Source organism: Rhinolophus sinicus, linkage group LG13, assembly GCF_036562045.2.
Source record: "Rhinolophus sinicus isolate RSC01 linkage group LG13, ASM3656204v1, whole genome shotgun sequence".
NCBI lineage: Eukaryota > Metazoa > Chordata > Mammalia > Chiroptera > Rhinolophidae > Rhinolophus > Rhinolophus sinicus.
In genome coordinates, this window is record NC_133762.1 from 50,561,364 (window position 1) to 50,580,035 (window position 18,672).

At 35.1% G+C, this 18,672-nt stretch overlaps 1 protein-coding gene across 9 annotated transcripts in view; it reads right to left on the bottom strand.

Annotated features, from left to right (window-relative positions):
- The window catches only part of TASP1 (taspase 1), a 251,926-nt gene that overhangs the window by 215,071 nt on the left and 18,183 nt on the right, over window positions 1–18,672 (bottom strand). For 2 of the 9 annotated variants that reach the window (XM_074318355.1, XM_019752063.2), the window contains one exon: window positions 15,597–15,863. The exons of the other annotated variants lie outside the window; for them this stretch is intronic. The gene's annotated coding sequence lies outside the window, so the exon portion shown is untranslated. The remainder of the gene's footprint in view (window positions 1–15,596; window positions 15,864–18,672) is intronic. 9 annotated transcript variants of the gene reach the window in all.

Consider the following 18,672-nt stretch of genomic DNA (forward strand, 5'->3'; position numbering starts at 1 on the left):
GCTGTCCCGTATCACCTCTGCTCTTCAACATAGTGTTGGAAGTCCTCGCTAGAGCAATCCGGCAAGAGAAAGAAATAAAAGGCATCCAAATTGGGAATGAAGAAGTTAAATTGTCATTTTTTGCAGATGACATGATACTATATATAGAAAACCCTAAAGACTCCACCAAAAAGCTAGTAGAAACAATCAATGAATATAGTAAAGTTGCTGGCTACAAAATCAACGTACAAAAGTCCATTGCATTCCTATATACTAACAATGAAATCTCAGAAAAAGAAATTAAAAAAAAAAAATTCCTTTTGCAATTGCAACAAAAAGAATAAAATACCTAGGAATAAACTTAACCAAGGATGTAAAAGATCTATATGCTGAAAACTACAAGACATTTTTGAAAGAAACTGAAGAAGACACAAAGAAATGGAAAGACATTCCGTGCTCATGGATTGGAAGAATCAACATAGTTAAAATGGACATATTATCCAAAGCAGTATACAGATTTAATGCAATCCCCATCAAAATCCCAAAGACATGTTTTAAAGAAATAGAACAAAAAATCATCAGATTTGTTTGGAAACACAAAAGACCACGAATACCCAACGCAATCTTAAGAAAAAAGAACAATGCTGGAGGTATCACACTCCCTGACTTTAGCTTGTACTGCAGGGCAACAGTAATCAAAACAGTATGGTACTGGCAGAAAAACAGACATGTAGACCAATGGAATAGAACTGAGAACTCAGAAATAAAACCACATAAATATGGACAGACAATTTTTGACAAAGAAGCAAAAAACATACAATGGAGAAAAGACAAGCTCTACAATAAATGGTGCTGGGAGAATTGGAAAGCTCCATGCAAAAGAATGAAACTGGACTATTACCTGTCACCGTGTACCAAAATTAATGCAAAATGGATCAAAGACCTAAACATAAGACCTGAAACAATAAACTGCATAGAAGAAAACATAGGTACTAAACTTATGGACCTTGGGTTCAAAGAGCATTTCATGAATTTGACTCCAAAGACAAGGGAAGTAAAAGCTAAAATAAATGAATGGGACTATATCAAACTTAAAAGTTTCTGCACAGCAAAAGAAACCATCAACAAAATAAAGAAGCAACCAACTGAATGGGAGAAGATTTTTGCAAACAGTGCCTCCAATAAGGGGCTAATATCCAAGATATACAAGTAACTCATGCAACTCAACAAAAGAAAAACAAACAACACAATTGAAAAATGGGCAGAGGACAAGAAGAGACATTTCTCCAAAGAGGACATACAAATGGCGAATAGACATATGAAAAAATGCTCAACATCACTAATCATCAGAAAAGGCAAATAAAAACCACAATGAGCTATCACCTCACCCCAGCTAGCATGGCTATCATCAACAAGATGAATAGTAGCAAGTGTTGGAGAGTCTGTGGAGAAAAAGGAACCCTCATACACTCTTGGTGGGATTGCAGATTGGTGCAGCCGTTATGAAGGCAGTGTGGAGGTTCCTCAAAAACTTAAGAATAGAATTACCGTATGACCTAGCAATTCCTCTCTTGGGTATCTACCCAAAAAATCTGAAAACATTTATACATAAAGACACGTGTGCTCCAATGTTCATTGCAGCTTTATTTACAGTGATCAAGACATGGAAACAACCACAATGTCCTTCAATAGATGAATGGATAAAGAAGTTGTGGTAAATATACACAATGGAATACTATTCGACGATAAGAAAAGAACAAACAGGACCATTTGTGACAATATGGATGGATCTTGAGATTATAATGCTAAGCAATATAAGTCAGACATAAAAAGCAGAGAACCATATGATTTCACTGATATGTGGTATATAAACCAAAAACAAGAAAAGAACAAGACAAATAAATGAGAAACAAAAACTCATAGACACACAATAGTTTAGTGGTTACCAGAGGGTATGGGTGGAGGGGGTGGTAGATGAGGGTACAGGGGACCAAATATATGGTGATGGAAGGAGAATTGACTCTGGGTGGTGAACACACACTGTGATTTACAGATGATGTAATACAGAATTGTACACCTGAAATATGTAACTTTACTAACAATTGTCACCACAATAAACTTTAATTAAAAAAAAGGAATCTGGACTTGACTGGGAAAACAGTGAGAAGCTAGTCAAGCTTTCTGCCTAAGAGAAATCAAGATGAGTATATTGCTCAAGGAAACATAAACTAACATTCATATATTTTATAAAAAAGGAGAAGAGACTGAAACCAGAGAGACCAAATTGAAGGCTATTTTATAATGTAGGCTTGAAATACTAAGCACTTGGCATGGTGGAATGAGAGTAGTAAGAACAGAAAAGAAGAACAAGAGAGGAAACAATCAGAACTGTTAAACTTCGGAGACAACTAAAACTGTTAGTAAGAAAAGGCATTTTATAAGATGGAGAGAAGAATGTGCATAAATGATTTTGAATAAGACCTTCCAAGTCAATATTTCTAGCTAAGTCGTTTACAACTAAATCTTGGGAAGAGATCACAACTGAAGAAAGATTATGGTTTAAAACAGATGAAGACTGAAATCTTGCCCTGGATTATTTTGAAAAATATAAAAATGCCAATCAGAAATCTCTGCAGCAGAAGACAAAGAGACTGTAAGCAAAGTTAATTACCATCATATTACAAAGGTTTTTAAACTCTATATAACCTCTCTTGCCTGATCATATATATCTTCAAAATATGTGAGAAAGGAATTGAAATGTGAGAAAAATGTAGAGCATCCATATTTAGTAATTCCCAAAATACACATATGAGATCACACTATATACACTATCTCAAAAATCTTTGAAATAGGATATATCAGCTAATCAGCTATACAAAGTTAAATTCAACATAATACCCAATTAGAAATCACAAAGTGAACAAACGAAGTCATTCTGAAAAGGATTCCTGCATGATGGTTTAAATTTGACATTTTAAAAATACATAAGAAAAACATATGTAAAAAAAATAAAGGGTATCTTAGAAGCAATTTTGTTCCAAAAATATTTCTCCTACTTCAAAATATATTTATAACTTCAAAAGTGTGCCTACTGAACTCTGCTTCTGACTAGGAAGTCAAAATCCTAACTAGAAAATCAGACAAAATGTATGAAACAGACTTCATTTAAACGCCAGCACAAGACTCTTATCTCAACAGAAGAGACACGAATCAGGTGCCTCAACTGAATTCCTAGAGATACCTTCCAAGCCACAGCACAGGGAAGAGACGCCAATGTTGTTCCCCAGTTCAAGAGACAAAGTTATGAGTTCAAGGAGGCCAGAAAACCAGAACATGCAGTACAGGGTACAAAGACGGCAGAGCTACACGGAGACTCAGCTACCCATATGGGCCCTTAGTCTCTAAATAAATATTATACCTGTAATGAAACTACCATGGCCAAAGAAAGACTCTCTGGAAAACTTCAGTAAGCTGAACAGTTTCTGGAACTCACACAGAGGTTATTAGAATAGGCCATGTTCCCATCAGCCAGAGTGAAGATTAGCAGAGAAAGTCTTAAGAGGCTACTCTAGACCTGCACGAACAAGGTTTTAAAGAAAGCCTCAAAAGGATCCAGTTGATGTAAACTAACAACGGTGTCCCTGAACAAAGTCCTACAATATTTGAAGAAATGCTACAATATCCAACTCCCAATAATGTACAATTCACATTTAGTATAAAACCAAAGGTGACCAGACATGCAAATAAGCAGAAAAATACAGCCCCAAACCAGAAGAAATGATCAAACAATAAAAATAGACCCAGAAATGACACAGATGATAGAATTAGCAAACAATTCTAATGTTAGCTAACAATGTTAAACTTGCTTTCATAAACATACCCTAGATATCCAAGTAGGTATGAGAAAACATGAGGATCAGGAGTAAAGGAAGCTATAAAAAAAAAACTAAATTGACCTTTTAGAGATGAAAATATAACAATCTAAGACGAAAACACTTTGGAACAGAAAAAGACTTTTACATTAGGTAAAAACTAAAGAAATCTGAATGAAGTGTGGACATTATTTCATAATACTGCATCAGTATAGGTTCATTAATTGTGAAAAACGTAGCATACTAGTGTAAGATGTTAATAATAGGGAAAATCAGGTGTTGGACATGTGGGAATTCTCTGTACTATCTTTTCAATTATTTTTTAAAAAATCAAGTCATATCCTGGGAGAAAAATTTTACAAAACATAAAGGTAAAGGACTTGTATCCAGAATAGATAGATAGATACATAGATAGATAGATAGATAGATAGATAGATAGATAGATAGATAGATAGATAATTCCATACAATTCAGTAAGACAATCCAAACTTTGTAATGACCAATTTAACACACAGATTCATATACATGACAAGATGTATAACATCATTAGTCGTTAGGGAAATTCATATTAAAACCACAAGGTACCACTACATAACTACTAATGGCTAAAATTAAAAGACTGATAATATTTGAGTACTGGCAAGAATGTGGAGCAATTGCAACCCTCACACAATGCGGCTGAGAATGAAAATGGCAAATAGTTTGGCAGTTTTCTTTAGTCATACACTTACCACAGATCCAGCAATTTTATTCTTAAGCATTTATTCAAAAAAAAATGAAAGCATATGTCTACCCAAAGACTTGTATTCAAATGTTCATATCAGCTTTAATCAGAACAGCCCAAAATAAGAAACAATCTAAATGACCATCAACTGGTAAATGGATAAACAAATTGTGATATATCAATGCAATGAAATACTACTCAGCAATAAACGGAACAAACTCCTAATATACCCAACAATATGAATGAGTCCCAAATCATTATGCTAAGTGAAAGAATTCAGTCACAAAACACCATATATTGTGTGATTCTATTTATACCAAATTCTAGAAAAGGCCAAATTATGATAAAAAGCAGAGTGGTTGTCATGGGCCACTGAGAGGAGAGGATCAACTGCAGATAGAAATATGAGGGAATTACGGGGGAATGGAAATGTTGCATATATCATGATTGTATTGGTGGTTACATAATTGTATACATCACACTGTACACTTAAAACTGGTGAGTTTTGTTGTATACCAATTATACTTCAATAAAGCTGACAAAAAAGTGTACCTATCACTTGATATAAACTGATCAGCCTACATATTAACTTTACTCTCATAAATAATATACATAAGCTTTTTAAATGTTCATTTGTTCATTTTCTAACCTGAATAATTTTATACAACTAGTAATCATGATGTCCAATCAGTAACCAGCGATCCTTTAAAAATCTGTCAGACTCTATTACTCCCTTGTTAAAAACCTGCAATGATTTCCCATAATACTTAGAATAAAATCCGAAGTGCTAATTCCCAAGGTTTACATCCCCAAGGGGCCCTACATGATCTTGCCCCTTCCTCCTTCTCACGACTTATTTCTTCCCACTTCCCCTCTCCTTTACTATGTACCAGTCACACTGACCTCCTCGCAATTCCGAGCACACCAAGAACATGCCCACCTCAGGGACTTTACTTTTGTCCATTCATTCCTTTGAAATTCTGAGTTCAGTAAGTGATTCTAGTAGGGAGAAGTTAATAGATACAGACTGTGTGTGTGTGTGTGTGTGTGTGTGTGTGTAAGCATACACGTACATGTATATATAAATAGCTACTGTCCCATGGGTATAAGTATTATAAAGAATGAAGTAGGATAAGAAGGGACAATGGAGTACTTTTCCCTCTAACCAAAAACTCCCTTCCCTGGCATCTTCCCATGGCTTTCTCCCCATTTCATTCATGTCTCTACTCAAATCACATCTTTTCAGAGGGTCTTCTCCTTGCTGACTTAGCATTTCCCCAACCATTTTCTTTTCTCTTACATTTGTATTCTTTTTATGGCAACTTTTACTACCAGACATTATATATAATTTGGTCTAAATCTCTGCTAGAATGTATACCCTAGAGGTTTAAGTGCTTGGCACACAGTAGGTACTCAACAAATATTTGCAGAATGAACAGAACTTAATTACAACTAGCTGTAACTAGAATAATTGCTCATTGTAAACAATAATCCCTTAAGCAAACTGATGTTATTGAATCTTGCAGGTTACTCTTATAGAGAAATGCCAGGAAAAATGCAGAAGAGTGCTAGGAATTCAATCTTTTCACAATTAAAACAAGAGAAATTAAATAAATTCAGGTAATAGTATTTCCAGTTTCTAAAAAAATGAAATTTTAAAGGCATAATATTTTTTAAGCTTCCTTATAACTTTCAAAGGAGGTAAAGATTTTAAAAAGTAAGACCCTGAGTGCTTAACCCAGCAAAGAGAGGGCAGGAAGGCCAAGAAGAAAAGACCCCATCATGACATGGAAACCCTTTCTACTAATGAAATTTGGAAACATCAAACCAAGGCCATGATCTGAAAAGCATTACTCTTTTACTATAAACTACAACCTGTATTACCCATTTAATGTGCTTTGCTGAAAGCATAAAATAAGAGCTATTTCTTGGGCCAGCCCGGTGGCTCAGGTGGTTGGAGCGCCATGCCCCTAACGCCAAGGTGGCCGGTTCAATTCCCACATGGTCCAGTAAGTGCGCCCTCTACAGCTAAGATTGTGAACAACGGCTCTCCCTGGAGCTGGGCTGCCGAGGGCTGCTGAGAGCTACCAACCGACTGCCTTAGACGGGCTGGCGGGGAGCACAAGGCTCATAACAACCAGCATGGGTCAGGGAGCTGTGTCCTACACAACTAGACTAAGAAACAAGGGCTTAAACCGGAGTGGGGTGGGGGGGAAGTGGAAGGGGGAAAAAAAAAAAGAGCTATTTGCAAGGCTATGGAGTACAATGTACCTCTAGGGCTTGGGTACATCTATTATGAGATCCCCTATTAATAGCATCTTACAGATACAAACAATTTAGTTTTCAAATATACAAAAATGAGCCTGGCACATTATAAAATCATTTTTATATAAAATGATTTGTGTTTGTCCAATTTCTAATCTTCCTTTAAGAAGCTAGACATTTACAGAAAATTACTAACATGTTAGTATTAATACCTTGTTATTCAAGTGTAAATTCAACAAACAAATCATCAAATGAATGAAACGTAATATACTGAAACTTTGTGATATAATTTCTTATTCAAAATTAAGTAGGCTAAAATATAAAAATTAATTTAATTATTGCCTTCATTAATAAGCAGGTACCTTTATTAATGTAAAGCTGATGAGAAAGGGGGGGAAAACAAACAGCTTTTGAAACAAATTATTTCTCAATTATTTTTAATAGAGAAAAAGAACAGATGTAACTTCACTGTGGTTATAGTCTTTTTCAAACTAACAGTGGTAAAACTTGTGCAATATACCTATCTTACCTGACACTATCCCAAGAATTACAAACTACCTGGTATCTCATCATCAGTTCTCATTATTTCCAGAATGAATGAAGGCCATGAAAATGTATTGCCAAAAATCATCTCAGAATTTTTGTTTAGTAGCCTATTGAGCTCAAATTTTTAAGAACTGGATTGTTGAAAGATTTCCAATTTAGATTCCTCTGTGGTGCTATAGGTTAAGATTCATTCATTCAAAAAATATTTATTGGATACCTATGTGCCAAGCAAGTCTTTTCTATAAAGAACCAGATATATTATATAGTTCGGGCTTTGCAGGCCACACAGAGAATTCTACAACTACTCAGTTCCGCCTTTGTAGTGTGAAAGCGGCCAGAGAAATACACAAACAGATGATTGTGGCTATCTTCCAATAAAAATTCATTTATAAACACTGAAATTTGAATTTCATATAATTTTTTGGTGTCATAAACTATTATTCTTCTTTTGACTTTTACTCAACCATTTAAAAAGTAAAAACCATTCTTAAGTTTGCAGGACATTCAAAAACAAGCAGCAGTCCAAATGTGGCTTTCTGGCTATAGATTGTTAATCCTTGACCTAAACCATAAAGCAGTTAACAAAACAGAAAAATACCCTTGCCCACATGGAGCCTCAATTCTAGCTAAGGCAGACAGACAATAAGTAATTAAATAAATTAGATGGCATATTAGACAGTATATGCTGTCTAATGGCATATGCTGGAGAAAAATGAAACAGGATAGGAGATAGACAGTACTGGGCATGGTCAAAGAGCTAAATGGGGGAGACAAGAAGACAACAGGGGTAGTTACAATTTATTTTTCCTTTTAAATGTTTATTTTGACATAAATTCAGAAATACAGAGAAACACAATACTGTATAGTATCCAGAATATATGAAGAACTCCTACAACTTTCATTAACAACCAAAAAACAACCCAATTAAAAATATGGGTGAAGGACTTAGACTTCAATAGACATATCTCTGAAAAAGATATACGAATGGTCAACAAGCACATGAAAAGATATTTAATATCATTAGTCATTAGAAAAATGAAAATCATAACCACAATGAGACACCATTCACACCCATGAGGATGGCTATAATCACAAAAACAAAAAGTAACAAGTGTTGGCAAGAATGTGGAGAAATTGTAGCGCTTGTACATTGCTGCTGGTAATGTAAAATGGTTCAGCTGCTGTGGAAAGCTTGAGTGTTTCACAAAAAGTTAAAACACAAAATTAGCATATGACCCAGCAATTTGTACTGAAACAAATACTTGTATATGAATGTTCACAGCAGCACTATTCGTAACAGCAAAAAAGTGGAAACTCAAATGTCCATCAATGGATGAACAGATGAACAAATTGTGGTATATCCAATGAATGATGTTGAATAATAGTCCACAAAAAGGTGTAACTACTGATACATGCCACAGTGTAGATGAACCTTGAAAACATCATGCTAACTGAAAGAAGCCAAACACAAAAGGTCACATATTGTATGATTTCATTTACATGAAATATCCAGAATAGGTACATCCAAAGATACAGAAAGCAGATTGGTGGTTATCAAGGATTGCAATAGGAGAAAGTGGGAGAACTGCTTAATAGATACAGGATTCCCTTTGGAGCGATGAAAATGTTTTGGGACAAGACAGAAAAAGTGGTGGTAAACATTATGAATGTTTAATTGACACTGAATTATTTACTTTGAAATCATTATTTCTGTGTTCTATGAATTTCACCTCAATTAACAAATAACAAAGCAGACACAAGAGATTCCCCTCGGCAAGATTCCATTTCAGAACAGGCTTTACCCCAGAGTTACTGGAGTGGAGTGTAAGGGGGTCTTCTAGAGGGCTGCAAGTGTTCTCATTCCTGATCTGGGGTCTAGTTACTACACATGGCTAAATTCACTCTGAAAAATTCAAGAAGCTGTCCCTTTTCAATAAATGTGTATACTTTTCTATATGTGTACTACACTCAAAGTTTTGAAACTATAATGTGAAATTTTGAAAATAAAAAATTAACTGTAGATTTTTTAAAAAAACTGTTAGCATTGTGGGGTAAAAAAATCCAAAGGATCTCTCTGCATTATTTCTTACAATTGCACGTGAATCTGCAATTATCTAAAAATAAAAAGCTTATTAAAAAGAATCAAAAATGAAAATTTCTAGACTCTCATCCCTGAAGATTGTGATTTAGGTCATATGAGGTAAACACAGGGAATCTCCATTTTCTTTGAACAAGCTAGCTACCTCAAGTGATTCTGATCCATCTGGGCCATGGCCCTCACCTTGAGAAACTCTGACCTGAACGAACTCCGTAAGCTGTTTAACATCACTTTGTCTGCAAACCCCATTTTTGAGAAGGCTGGTAAAGGCGTATATCAGCAACAGCATAGAAGAGGTAGAGAGTACGAGAGCCAAGCCATGAGATGCTACAAAAGGTAACCACACTGAGAGCCAGGATTCAACTTTTACTGGAGAAAAGTTAGATGAACTGGGAAAACATTAATAAAATGTGAGAGAATCACTGGTAAAAGGACATACAAAGCTTTCCCAGTAATAATCACAGATGCAGCCACAAATATTATACGCAAATCAATGTTTTTTCTTAGTATGTTTTTCATTAAGAAGTAGTGGAATCAAAATAAATGATATTGGAAGCTAAATGTCCTTTAGGAGGTTAGCAAGACAAAGTTTGCAAATGAGTGCAATATGCTTGTACTTATAGTCATTTCCGGTATGTTCTTCACTACAAACACTAAAAGTAATATTTTTCTCCTGGGACTAAAAGTAAATAAAGGAACAATTTGGTTCAGTCTTAGTTGGGTCACAGAGTATTTTCATCTGCTTTAGCTCCAGATCAAAACTCTCTGGACTGATAGATACACTTTGGTTCTGGTTCAAATTGCTTTAATGGGAACTTTTCTGTCAAGTCTTCAGTTTGAAGTTCATTTTTAAAATAATTAGTTAATACTGAAGTCCAATTCCAATTTGTAAAAATTAAATCACAACTCATTCCAGTTTTACTCTTACTTTTGGTAGAAACCCATTGCAATAATGTGCAACCTCTAGAACATTAAATTAATGTCAATTAAACCATTAATTCACTTTCTCAGCCCTTCCAACAAGACGAAAATTGGCATCTCTATCCAAGCCTTATTTTCAGCTGTACCTTGAACTGAAATATAGTCTTAGTCTCTTATACTCAAAAGGGGCAGCTGTCACTCTGCCCTGGCAGACTGCAGCCCTGCGAGACGGTATGCTCCATGAGACCAGTTCTCATTTTTTTCAAAAGAAATTAGAAATCCCGACTTTTTGAGTCTCCTGATTTTTAAATATTGGCAAGAAATTCCAATTTTTAAGATCTTGTCTATAGGCCAATCAGCACACATCTGTAAACTGTCTTCAGTAACCTCTGGCCTATGTCACTGTGCAAAGGTTAATAAGGTCTCAAGCTTCTCCAAATGCAAAATCTGAGCTTTGGAAAGTCTTCAGTTTTCCACATAATACAGATCTAATTTGACACAACTGCCAGTCCTAACAAAGCATGATTTTACTCTCATGCTTAGCTGAATATTTAAAATATTGAATATTCTTACCTCTTGCTACTTAAAGAAGAAATACAATGATAAATATAGAAGTAAGCCATTTAAACTGAGCTGTAGTCTAACTACTATGTGTCAATACACCTTTACTAAGAGGTTAGTAGTCACACATGCCATATATCTTCTGATTATGACCATTAGAATTTATAACGCTTTTTTTGCCTCTCCAAAACGAGTCTGATGAACTTCTTATCCAGAAACCACAGGATAATGATGAAATTTCATGGTATTTTTCTCAAGAAATACCTTGATCACCATTAGTATAGACAACTTCACCTACAACTTTACACAATGAACTGCAATTATCAAGATGTTAAGAGAAAAAACGGTATTCTCTTTGGAGCTGGTAGTTTGAAGCAAAATAAATCAAATCAAATAAATAAAAAATACCCCACATACAAAACTTACATAGTTACATAGGAGGGGGAATATAAATGTTCAAATAACATGGAAAAAGCTGACAAAGAAATAATCAGGTAAAATAATTAAAGGATAATGAGAATCTAACTATAAATTAGATAATAGATCCCATACAGTTTTTGTAACAGTTGGCTCTTATGTTCTCAGTGTGAACATTAGTGATTTCAAGATCAAGGCAACAGGCACATGAAATTAAACAAGTGTTAAATTTTAAAGGAATTATGACATCCAGATGGATATTTACAGGAAGAAAAAATTTTGAGTAAACTATTATCCTGCCTATGAACCACATCACAAGTAGCTTCTCCAGGTCTTGCCCATCCATCTTCCCCCCAACCTGCCCATTCGTCATTGCTTTTCACCTCTTTTAGGATACAGGAGATGGGCTTAATGGGTCAAAATTAACCAATCATTCTGCCCTTTGTCCAATTCTGAATAAAATACTCAATGAAAAGGAAGTGAAACTACAATTTTTTTTTTTTTACTATTAAATTTCATTGAACTGTTTACCCTTGTTTCCCCTGGTTCGCTAGTTGGAGAATGTGGACAATAATAGAGATCTGCAGCATGAAAATCACAAGATTATGGATTCCTCTAATGTTTGGTACAATACTGACTTAAAAAGCAGAATTTTCACAACTGGAGCTAACTGAAGGGCACGGTATCTGTTATCATGGGACTACAGAAAACAAGGTCAGAAAGAAGCTAGACAGATCATCCAATTTAAATATCCAGTTTATAAGCAGTAGTTAACTACACCTTAAAAGATCTCCAGGGAAAGTTATGTTTGTGTGATATGAGCATGCTGTGTCCAAAAGTACAAGAAACATGCAGCTCCCACATAGCAGAGGGCAATTTACCATTACTAATATTCTTAGTTAATGCTTGTTTACAGAATCATTTTCAGGTGACTGAAAATAAAAACCAGAAAACCTATTGTTATCCATGTGTTGAAAATAAAAGGAAAATAATGGTGCTGCCTGTTCTTAGAGTCGTTCTCTAAAACAGGGTCATGAAAGCATATTTTCACCCAAGTACAAGCCAATTATCAACATTTAAGACATGTTTTACTGAGATACATTCCACATTTCCCCAAAAATAAGACCTAGCCGGACAATCAACTCTAATGCGTCTTTTGGAGCAAAAATTAATATAAGACCCAGTCTTATAAGACCAGGTATGATGTGATATGACATAATACAATATAATATAATACAATGTAATATAAATATAAGACTCAGTCTTATATTTTTTTGCTCCAAAAGATGCACTAGAGCTGATTGTCCAGCTAGGTCTTATTTTCAGGGAAACACAGTACTACTGTTTATGTTTAGGTTTTTAGCCAATTAATATATTACTAAAGAATGAAAAGCTTAAGAATTACTGGACTTTAACCAATAATTTTCAGCAGAGTTAGCCAGTAACATTTCTACTAGGCCCAAATGAAGTATCTTTCATTCATTAATACAGGACCACAGGGCATACTTAGACATCAGAGGCTCAATTATCTCAAAAGAGTTCCTCTAGGGAAGCAAAAAACTTTCCATTTTCATTCTGTAACTGCTTCTTAATGATAAAGTATTCTTTCTTTTTTTGGCATTCTCCCTTTTCTCTCTACCTCAGGACATATTTACAGATGCACTGGCTGCTTTACAGACATGCTAAAAGTTCTTGCTGTGGTTGATCAAAGTTGGAATGCCTGAGGAAATTACTCAACTTAGACAGTCCAGAATTATATCTAGCCAAATCGTTACAGTGCTCTACTTTAAACATGTGTTAAAGTAATATTTTAACTATCCTGGAAGTAAGTTGAGAGAACATTTGTTTGCATCACACTTTGTGAACACTTGAATCAAATACAGTATGTTGAATACCTAGTTTTAGTATCTGTGACAGCTCATTTTTAAACTGTTCAATTACACAAAAGAAAACATGTATGTTAACAAAAAAACTCTCACACACAACAGTATATGTATTAGGCACTAAGACTTTTTATGATCTTCTTGAAGCATCCAAGTTCTTCTGGAAATGTCAGAACAAATGTAACAAATATTGGTATTTGTTTATTATAGCATTTGATGATCTGACATACACTAGTCTGTCAAAAAATGGAACCACATTTTCCTCAAATTTTATTACTTAAAAATTTTAATAAAAAAGCACTTCACATCTGTCCTTATATCCTTTCTATTATTAATCTGACTAATTTGCAAATAAACATATAAGTAAGCAGAAAAATGACATCACAGCAGTTTATTTTCATGTTGTTTTTTTTTAATTGAAGGCCACAGAATTTCAGTACAAAGAATTACTTGTCAAATATAACACACATCTCTAAAATATTGGCTTCAATAGACTTGCACATCTGAAATAGTTTAGACTTTATTTTAGTTGGATTCTTTACGATGTCCAGGAAGAGGTTAGCACACACGGTACCTGAAATTGTCCTTTCCACATGAGCTACAATAGAAAAGACAAATGTAGCTGTTTCTCTAGTAAAGCCAAATTTGGCATCCACCTATACATCCCTTCAACCTAAATAATTACATCTTTTAACCATGCTGACAATAATACAAAAATATCACTCAAAAAAAATCCTAACAGACCATGGAATTATCATAACTTAAACCATCCTTCTAGCAAATGTGAGGTGAGGACATGGTTAGAACTGGGGGGTGGGGGCGTACTACTAACTTATAAGTAGTAACTTACAACTATGCCTTTTTTTTTTAAAAGATGTCCAACTCTCTAGAATATGTTAACATCTGCACATACGCCAAAAGAGGAAAGCATACGCTCTTCACTCTGAATATTCTGAGAAGCCTAATAAGTGTTACAGTGTTGATGCCGTGTGTCACGGTATATGCATGTCATGACTGTGTCAGTAAATGGGTATACACCATGCAGGAGGCTGGACGCTGAGTGAGACCGACTGCCAGTAAAAACTCCTTAGCAGTGGGAATGGGCAAAGAACTTTGGTCAACTGGGATATCTATGATTCAATTTTAAGCTGTTTGCTGTTATAGTGAGATGTAATCCTTCATTATTCTAACACTTAGGTAAAGCCTGCTACCCACATAAAAATTAGATGACAGAAAGAGAAAATGAATGAAAAAAATAATAATAAAATAAGCACTATTTTGTTCTGCTTTGGGGCAGGATCTAGGATATGATCTTGATGGGACTCCTAAAAATTATGTAACTTAAATTTCTTCCTCATTCCCTTCCAAATTCTGTACAGAGGCCTGGGTTTGAGAGATGGATAAAAATTTTAAATCAAAATGAGTCTTTCAGATTGACCTTTATAATATCAGCCTGTAATTTTGCTGAACACAGAAAACTCTTCTTAGCCTAGGTCCCTCATTACCAAAAGCAAAAAACCAAAAAAAAAAAAAAAACTGTAGATGTTAGATTATAAAATCAATGCCCCAAGTGATACAGATCCAAACACACACACACACACACACAATATGATTCAACAGTCACAACATTATAAATCCAAGGGCCAATGAATCTAGTAACTGTATTAATGTAGGACAAGATGACGTTTCACACTCAATCCAAAAGTCTAAATTGCTTCCACAGAGCCGAAACACAGGATTACCACCAAGTCCACCACACTACAAAATGTAGCTTAAGTAGTTCAAAACTGAATTCCAAAACATAATATATTCTCGGAGTGTAACAACTCCCTGAGCAAAATAAGGGCTCACATATAAAGCCACATGCTCCTCAGGAACTGCTAAGTCTGATCTTGGACCATATCTTCTAACAGATTCAGCCAAGATGAATATATCTGAAAAGGTCCACACAGCTCATCAAGAAATGGCTAGAAAAGGGTGAAATTTTTTTCATATTATCACCAGTACAAAGGAAAATGTAACAAGCTCTGTACTTAAAGTTTTTGACCTCCTCGAAAACTAATAAACAGTTCTGATGCAATGTAAAATTAATCTAGAATGTGATCATTGATTCGGTTTGTTTTTAGCCTAAAAAAATTGAAAGGAAAAAAAAAAATCACTGCTTTTCTGCTAGGGAGATACTTTGTGCAATTAATTTCTAGGGTCTCAGAAAAATAACAGATGTACCTAATGTGTAAACACAAACAGTAAGTTACAAGTTGCCCCTTAGTACTAAAGGCAAGAACCAGCATCAGTACTCAAAAAAGTGTTTTAAAAAAAGCGTAACTTACTTTTACTGTCCCAGGCTAACTGGGCTCTGTCTGGTGCGTCTTTGTCTGCACATGGCCACCCACAGCCTGTCTTCTAATTAAATCAATGCTCTAGCAGCAGAACAAGCAAACAAGTTGCCTCCCATCTGCGTACAGCTCTTCAGGACACATTTCCCTTGGTCAGAAGGTGGAAATTCTTGGGAGAGGTGATTTTCTCTGCCTCTTCACAAGAAGAACATGGATACTTGGCTGGATGCAACTCCATGAAGTGTAACTGTGTGTATACACCTCAAAAAATAAAACAAAAAATGCAGAGAAACATAAAGACTCTATAAACAGCTGGAATACACAGAAATACTGAAGCACCACTGGAAATACTGCTAAACAGACAGGCAAAATAGGGTCTTTGACTAAAACAATCAATGATACCAAACTGGGAAAAAAAAGTAAAGAGAGTATCTAAAGTCAAAACTCATATTTCATGCAATGAAAACATTTTAAGTACTACAAAGGAAAAAAGGTAAAACTCCTTGCTTCACATACATACAAATATTACAGAGAATAAAAGATATTATCAATAGAAGAGAAAAATGAGACTTACAAAGGTAGTTGGTCTAATCAGACTCATCAGTCACATTACAGCTAATGGGCCGTATGTGTGAGTGTATGTGAGCTAAATACATCGAGCCCTCTTTCCAATGTGTTCATCCCTATGGGAAAGGGAAGGAGAGGAGAAAACAAGAAACTACTGAAATACTCAGCTTCCCTCTGCTTATGAAAAGATGATTTCTGCAAAAGAAAAAAAATATGCAGAAAACAGAGATGCTTACTTAATTTCTTAACCTCCCAAATAAACAGAAATGACTATAAAGAAGATGCCCCTACTTTTTTGCAATAAAAACTGAAAACTGAAGTGGGAGTAGGGAGCAGGGTGTGGTTAAGCATCTATTCACAAAGTAACCCACAAACACACTTGCTAACAGGTTTGGTGAGAGAAAGGGGGTTACTATCAGCCCTTCCAATGTTTCCTTCCAACCTAGATATGCCCATATGCCAGAAGCAAGCCACATCATCTCCACGACCACTAAGCATTCCAAAAAGTAACAGGCCTTAGGTGCTCTCTCTCTCCCTCTAAGGCACACAACATAATTCCAGCCAGAAGCATATAGCCAAAGGAAGGGGGTATGGCTTAATCCTGCAGCTGCAGAGGCTTGTGGTCCACCAACAAATGACTACTCAACAGTGATGACATTCTGGAGATTCTTGCTTTATAGAAATGCATGCAGAGCTGGCTTTGGGTATAAGAGGATGCAGAGACACAGATAAATGTGCAACAATACTATAAATAATAATGCAAATACCTTCTTTTTTCCTCTCGTACCCCAAACTATCAGCCATCTGGATAATAAGTTACTTCTTAAAGGATTTTCCTAGAGTTTATAAGCAAGCATTATATTGGATTGTATAGAGACCCAAAGACAATGGACTGTTTTGAGCAGACAGATATAAAAACTTGTGGCCCAGTAGAATTTGTTCTTTAAATAAAGCACTTGGACAAAAAACTAGTTTCAACCATGAAGTACCATTTCCCCAGCATAGGGAGCCTTGAAGGTTGAGTCAAGTCAACAAAAGAGCAGCAGGGTTCACTTAGAATAACATAAATTCAACAAAACATTTTTAACAAAGGAGCCTGTGCAATTTGTCTTTCACTATATGAAACGTAAAAGCTATACCTATCACTATTTTTAATGCAAAGTATTCTACCCACCAAAATAACCAGTGTTCAAAATGAGTTAACCAAAATATCTCAAAGGCTATATCAACATACTTAAAATCTCAGCCAGATTCATCAGTTTCTCACAAAAGACTACAAGTAACCCGTGAAAAGTTGGTCATTCATATTTCATCTATTATTCCTCATTAGAACTCTTTCACCAGGCCTTAGTACTTTTGTAGAAAAAGACTGATGTGCAAAGGAAGCTTCAGTAGGTATTTTATGAGTGTGAGTTCATTTTCTATCAGAATCTCTAAAACACTTTCTACTTTAGCAGAGGTATCACAACTCACCCAGGGCTACATCTAATTTCCTCAAAGAAGAAATTCACATCAGAAGCTATACCATGTGACTGGTATACCATGTGAAAGTGCAAATTTATGGTCTCAAATTTAAAATATAGTCACTACCTGAAACAAAACTATTTCAAAACCAGACATGAAAACAACTATCTTCCAAATGCATAGCCCTAGATATGAAGATCAAATTGTTTCACAATATGTATCTTCTGTGCTGTGAGTTGCACTATTCAATGGATAGAAGTCACTTTCCCATCAGTTATAAGGATAATCTAAAAAAAGCTATAAATAGCTAAATGAAACAATGGGACCAAATCAATTTAACAGTAAATTATTAAAACATGATCTATAAACTGACCTTTCCATTTCTTTCCCCACATTTTGAAGATAAACAAAATATACTTTGGTGTCACATCATTTTCATTTCCACTCTACAGGACACCTTTCCTACGGATCTGGGCACCTTCCCTCCCAAAACCCTGAAGGGAGAAGCTAGTCCATTTAATAGACAGGAACTTAAGCCCTTGTCCCCGCCTCCTTTATTTAAATGAAGGAAACACCCACTCCGTTACCCAGAAGTGGTAGTCTTAGGAAAACATCACTTGTCTGTACTGGTAGACAAGATAAATGAAAACACACAAGGTAATCTGTTTCCAAGAAAAGCTCAACAATGATGTGTCTAGGTGGCCTGTACAAGTATCTAGGCCACCTAACACATCACTTTTTATCATATATCATATATATTACAAACTTTCTTTCCTTTCACCTTGTCTTTTCTTTCTCTATGGTACAAAGTTCAGATCAGTGTACTTTTCACTATTTGGATAAGTGTAAAGTCTTATATTTTTCTAAAATACAAAGCCAGATACTCCTTATAATCAATAAGGACCATTAAACCATTTCAGTCATTTTAATTCAGTTTGTAAAGTGTTCAAGGAATTCAAATCTATTTTCGTTATCTGCCTAAGTAATAACAAAAGAGGCAAGTTTTAAAAATACAGTTTTGTTTTAGTCAAGAAGTATA